Genomic DNA, 7,242 nt, shown 5'->3' with positions numbered 1-7,242 from the left:
GAAACTTTCCATTGTAGGAAAAGACCCCTTTTCAGTCCTCAAGGATTGTGTACTATAGGAGGGAGATTAGAAAAATGCAAAAATGACTATATTGAAATTAGAAGTAAATAAAAAGGCTTGCAGGCTAGACAAATTTCTATGAGCAAATGGAAGCAAAAACAAATGCAGTTATACCATGGAAATGAGGTGATAGTATCCCATGGGGCAAACCACTGAAATATTGGTCCAAATAAAAGATATTTGGATCAAACGAAGTTCTTACTCCCATAGCCTAGAAAACTCTCAGATGTCTATACTGCTACTATTCTTCTGTTCCTTTTCACCTCTTAATGCTGTCTCCATCTTCCCCTACTCTGTCCTTGCAATACCAGGAACATATTCTTTACACAGAATGTTTTGTTAATTTATAATAGCACAAAAATGAAACGGAATATTATTAGAAAATTTCTGATCTTACTAGCACAAAGATACAATTATACATGTTCTACTATGCAGTGGAGGAGAGCACTAGTGGGCCAACACTGGCATGTGTATTTATTTTATCACCAGTGATCAGCAGGAGGGGAGGGAGGGAGTGTTTATTTACTAAGACCAGTATGAGCCATTACCATTGGGTGGCGCAAATGGTTAAACATTTGACTACTAGCTGAAAGGTTGGTGGTTCAAACCCTCCCAGAGGCACCTCCGAAGGTAGGCCTGACAATCTGCTTCATGAAAGATCACAACCTTGAAAACCCTATGGAACAGTTCTATTCTGTGCATATGGTGTCACCGTGGGTCGGAATTAACTTGATGGCAAATAACAATAGCAACAATAACTGTGGAAATAGAGCCAGTTTAGAAATAGCACTCTAAAATGGAAAAAAAAAAAATCATGGTTTTAATTTCCCCATATGTGCAATGGAGATAATTACCATTAATAAGTCATCTGACAAGTAATAACAGGCAGATGTAGGAATTGAGTCGACAGCAATGAGCTTTTCTTACAAGTAGGACCTAAACAAAACAACCACAAAAACATTTGCCATTGAGTTAATTCCAACTCATTGTGACCCTAGGTTTCAGAGTAGAACCGTGCTCCGCAGACGTTTCAGTGGCTCTGATCTTTTAGAGAAACAGATCCCCAGGGCTTTCTTCCAATACACTTCTGTATGGATTTGAACCACCAATCGTTCAGTTAGTAGTCAAGCACTTCCTGTTGGTACCACCTGGGGACTTTAGGAACTAAACAGGGAGCGTGAAGCCCTGGGCTCAGTTTCTGCTGTGTCACCAACTTTCAGAGTAGTTACGGATAAAACATAACTATTCTTATCATCTGCAGGATCAGGCGAATTGGACCAAATAATAAGTAAGTTTCCTTTAAGCTTTGCGATTTCAGATCAAGTGGTCAATGTCTCAGAGCCACTCTTGCTGGATGCTGTCTTGCTGCTCTTACTGAACAAGGTTCAGCCTCTCTAATCATGTAAGCTGTTGAGGAAATAACTAATAGTAATAACTAATATTTGTGCCACACACATGCCAAGACTCTTACTGTCCCTATTGTATGACTGTTCACCACAAAGTCAGGGTGTAGTAGGTGCTTATGCTAGCCACAGTTTATAAATGAGAACAGCGCTCCAGGTAAGTGAAGAAACCAGATTTGCAAACAGGTCTACCTGACTGTAATCTAACAAATTTTCATCATCACAGAAAGTTTTCTCAAAGGCAGATGGGGAGGCTTGGCCCCAGGTAAACGGAATTAGGATGATATTTGTACCTCAGATCATTTAGTTGCCAGCAGCCCACAGAAAACTGTTCTTTGGGAATTGCTGACTCATGTCAGGCCACCATGGCCATCACCTATGTTAGAATGACCGCAATTATTCACACACCGGGCACTTACCTTAGCAAGACACAGAATTCCATGCCACGGCCTCTCTCATTCTTCCTTATGGAATTGGTCCTCAGAAATTGCTGGCAAAATATTGTTATGGCTCTGTACAATTTGTTACATGAGCTAAAAAAAAAAAAAATCAATAGAATACAACAGGCTAAAAAATTCAAATTGTTAGTGTTTTGTAGCTGTTCATTCCCTGATCAACTGAAAGAGAGTTCTTTTCATGCACCACGGAGTGCCTGGGTAGTTCAAATAGTTAACACACTCTGCTGCTAACTGAAAAGTCAGTGGTTCAAGTCCACCCAGAGGTGCCTTGGAAGTAAAGACTGGCAATCTACTCCCAGAAAATCAATCCAAAACCAAACCAAACCCACTGCTGTTGAGCTGATTCTGACTCATAGCAACCCTATAGGACAGAGTAGAACTGCCCCATAGAGTTTCCAAGGAGCGCCTGGCAGGTTCGAACTGCCAACCTCTTGGTTAGCAGCTATAGCACTTAACGACTACGCCACCAGGGTTTCCTCCAGAAAACCAGCTATTGAAAATCCTCTAGTGTGCAGTTCTACTTTGACACACATGGGGCACCATGAGTTGGAATCGAGTTAATGGCAACTGGTTAAATTCCTTAACAGTCTGTAGGAAAGTTAAAGATGGAACTCAGGTAAACTCTCTGATCTCAAATCTCAGAGTTTTAAATTATTTATTCTTTGGTCTTTTCACAGGCATTTGATTCAATGTGGAATAATCCTTTCTAGAGATGCATTCTTGGCTAAAATATAGCCTTATTCCCTCTTTATAAAATTAGAACCCAGAATATTTTGTCATGCCTCTAGGTAAAGAGGCCTTTACTTTTGGCAATCCCACAAAAAGCTTAGGATTTATGTGTGAACATAAATCTTCATATATCCAGCAAATAAAATAATCTTAGAGTTGTAGTTTCCTAGTTTGTCAAAAAAGGATGGGAATAACACCTAATTTGTAGGAATCTTTGCAAGATAACTTTGAGAATGAGATGGCACCTAACATAGTGCTTGGCACAGAGCAGCAGTGGTCCATCTTGATTTTTACCTTTTCCAGTGTCTTTAAATAAACTTGAGATAGTTAAACTTGAAAAAGAGAACTTTCAATGTCATTTGTTTTATATTTTTCCTTAAGTACGTGTTTGTCATAAATAACTTTTCAGCAATAAACTGTTTTAGAGTATCCCATACTTATTAACACACCTTAAGGAATTTTTTGTTAGGTGTTTATTTAGAAAAGATGTACCATCATGATTTAATGGAATGGTCACAAAAACAATTCTCTAAATATGGAAAGATAAAGTACTCTGGTTAAGTAATAAGTTTAGTTCTTTACATGCCTGATTGAATCAAGAGAACTTTATCTGGTCCCACACAGAAGATAAAGGGACCACCATCTTTTGGAGTCCCATGGACTACACACAATTGAAGATTGTTCTTGATTTTCCCATTTTTCTGAACTCTTCATTAGTCTGTTTTGTTTGGGTTTAGGGGAGGGTGTTGTTTCCCCCAAATGAAAGATTTCTTTGACTTTCTATTCTGCCCTAATTTTGTGGAAATGATAATGTATGTTTAATTAGTTAAGGATTTGCCAGACCTGCCATTTTCTCCCATCTCCCCACAGTTTGCTTCTCTTAGAAGTATCACTGAAAGCCCTTTTGATAATTCAGTAGAGTGTGTTAATTACAGGTTTCTGGGAAATTTTTTCTGGGTAAATCTTAAAATTTGCCTATTTCACTAGAAGACATTAAGTAGAGCTTCAGAAATTATGTCAGTGCAGTGTCATGGGAAAGATGCCTTAGGTCTGTAAACTTGGGAAGCCTATTGGCACAAATCGATTTAAAAGATGGCTGTAATTACTTTTATTATTTTTACCATAGTAAGATTTAACATTTACTAAATGATTTCTGTGATCTGGAAGTTGTGCTAAAACTACATATGTTGTTGTCGTTAGGTGCTACAAGTCAATTCCAACACACATTGACCCTATGCACAACAGAACGAAACACTGCCCAGTCCTGCGCCATCCTCACAATTGTTGGTATGCTTGAGCCATTGTTGCAGCCACTGTGTCAATCTACCTTGTCGAGGGTCTTCTCCTTTGCTGACCCTCTATTTTACCAAGCATGATGTCCTTCTCCAGGGACTGATTCCTCCTGATAACATGTCCAAAGTATGTGAGATGCAGTCTAGCCATCCTTGCTTCTAAGGAACATTCTGGTTGTACTTCTTCCAAGACAGATTTGTTCATTCTTTTGGCAGTCTATGGTATATTCAATATTCTTTGCCAACACCACAATTCGAAGACGTCAGTTCTTCTTCTGTCTTCCTTATTCATTGTCCAGCTTTCACATGCATATGAGGTGATTGAAAACACCATGGCTTGAGTCAGGCAGACCTTTGTCCTCAAGGTGACACCTTTGCTTTTCAACACTTTAAAGATGTCTTTTACAGCAGATTTGCCCAATGCTGTGCACCTTTTGATTTCTTGACTGCTGCTTTCATGGGTGTTGATTCTGGATCCAAGTAAGATGAAATCCTTGACAAACTCAATCTTTTCTCCATTCATCATGATGTTGCTTATTGGTCTAGTTGTGAGGATTTTTGTTTTCTTTATGTTGGGGTATAATCCATACTGAAGGCTGTGGTTTTTGATCTTCATTAGTAAGTGCTTCATGTCCTCTTCATTTTCAGCAAGCAAAACTTTACATATGGTATCTTGGTAATCTTCTTTCTATATTCATTTGATGGGTGAGAAAACTGAAGCTCAGAACTTTTGGACACACGCATCAGGGACCAATCACTGGAGAAGGACGGCATACTAGATAACGTAAAGGGTCAGCGAAAAAGAGGGAGGCCTTCAATAAGATGGAGTAACACAATGGTTGCAACAATGGTCTCAAAAGTAGCAATGATTGTGACGATGTTACAGGATGGGTCAATAGTTCGTTCTGTTATACATAAGGTCACCATCAGTTGAAGCTAACTCAATGGCGCCTAAGAACACAACAACAAGGTCACACAGTAAAAGTAACAGTTGGTGACTTTTAATAAACTGTTAGTTTAGGATACTGTGTTTATGTGTATGACTTAGTTACCTACTGATACTGCAATAGAAATATCACAAGTGGGTGGCTTTAAAGAAGAGAAATGTATTTTTTTACAGTTCTTGAGGCTAAGTCCAAATCAAGGTTTCAGATAATTCCTTCCTTGTTGATAGCCCCAGGCATTCCTTGGTTCTTTGGTGAAACTCACCTGGCATCTGTCTTCACCTGTGTATGCCTGTGTCTCTTTGTCCATTCTTCTTTTTTTATAATTCAAAAGTGACTAGGTTTAGGATCCATCTTACACAGATATAGTCTCAACTGATTGATTAGATTAGAACCCAGCTTACTCAGGTATGACCTAATTTACCTAGCAACAACAACAGCAAAACCCTGTTTCCAAACAGAAGAACATCCACAGGTATAGGTGTGAGAATTCCAACACATTTTTTAGGGGGCACAGTTTAATCCATAACACTGTCACAAAGCGACGAGATAATGCATGGCTTATTATCATCACTATGTGCTTTCAAGGACAGGTTCACATTAAATCATCTGACAGCTTACATCCACGCATGTTTTGGTTAAGCTTCACTGGCATAGACTGATATCTACAATACAATCAATAAAATCATAACATTTAGCATTAAGTGACAATCCAGCAGAGATAACTGGCTAGCCTGTGTCTTAGTTATCAAGTGTTGCTGTAACAGAAGTACAAGTGACTGGCTTTAACAAAGATAAATTTATTCTCTCACAGTCTAGGAGGCTAGAAGTCAGAATTCAGGATGCCAGCTCCAGGGGAAGTCTTTCTGTCTTTGTCAGCTCTGTGGGGAAGGTCCTTGTCATTGGTCTTCCCCTAGTCAAGGAGCTTCTCAGCCCAGGGACCCTGGGTTCAAAGGATGCCCTATATTCCTGGTGCTTCTTTCTTGGTGGTATGAGGTCCTCATGTCTCTCCACTGGCTTCTCTCTTTTATATGTCAAAAGAGATTGATTTAAGACATAACCTAATCTTATAGATTGAGTCCTGCCTAATTAACATAACTGTCGATAATCCTGCCTCATTAACATCATAGAGATAGGATTTACAACACATAGGAAAATCACATCAGCTGACAAAATGGTGGACAATCACACAATACTGGGAATCATGGCATAAACAAGTTGACAGATTTTTTGGGGGGACACAATTCAATCCATAACATTACACCCTTTGGCTCCCTCAAATTTATGTCTTTGCCACATATAAAACATATTCATTCCATCATATCATAGCAAAAGCTTTAATTCAACTTTGAGTCTAAAATTCTAAATTCCTCTTCATCTGTGAAATCTAGAATAAAAGTTATCTGCTTCCAAAATACAACGGGGAAAAGGCACAAGCTAGACATTTCCATTACAAATGGGAGAAATTGGAGGGAATAAGAGATAACAGACACCAAGCAAGTCAATAGAACATACTACATTAGCTCTCAAGTCTTAAAAATAATCCTCTGTCCTCTGAGACCATTTACACAATGGCCCTGCCCTCCACACTAGGTGTTGGCCTCACTCTCTGGATTCTAAGTGGAGCTCCCGGGGCCCTGGGCTTCAGCTCCACCCTCCAGGCCCATTGGAACTGCAGCTCTGCTCCCTCAACTTTGGGCAGCCCTATTCTCTTAGTCCCTCTAAGTGGTGACTCTACCTTTTAGACACCAGAGGCCATGGTTTCACCCTTTAAGACCCCAGAGGTCATGGTCATACCCTTTGAGAGTGAGGCAGCTCTGCTTCTTATGTTCCTTCATAGGAACACATGTCTCTTCAGTTTCTGCTTCCTGGCTCCTTGGCCTCTTGGCCCCTTGGGGCTCACTGCCCTCATCTGCCCAGCTTGGATGACTGTTCTAAAGCTCTTTCACTTCACCAATACGTGCGTGGAGTCACTCCACTCTGCCAGTAAACTTCAGCTGCGAGGCACTCAGCTTTCTTGCTCTGTGGGTCAGCCAGCCTAGCTCCACTGATAAGTGCCCAGAGGCACCTCACTTGGCCAGGAAGCCTCCTGCCAAAGGAACTCAAATCTCTTGCTCCATGGGTTGGCTCCAGTGCTGTCTCAGGCTGATCTCCTGATTCTGCTGCTGCCATTTCTCTGCTGCCGCCTTTTCTCTGGTGCTGCTTCTTGCCGTCTGTGCTGTCTCCAGTGTAACAGTTCTCCTTATTTCCTCTGACTTCTCTAGCCATTCACAGTTTCAAAACCACATCCACATTTTAGACATCCACTAGAACAGCACTTCATGGCTGGTACCAAATTCTGTCTTAGTTATTTGGT

The sequence above is a fragment of the Elephas maximus genome, chromosome 5 (assembly GCF_024166365.1).
Source record: "Elephas maximus indicus isolate mEleMax1 chromosome 5, mEleMax1 primary haplotype, whole genome shotgun sequence".
Lineage (NCBI taxonomy): Eukaryota > Metazoa > Chordata > Mammalia > Proboscidea > Elephantidae > Elephas > Elephas maximus.
The sequence above is the reverse complement of the archived record's forward strand: the minus strand, read 5'-3'. Positions refer to the sequence as shown.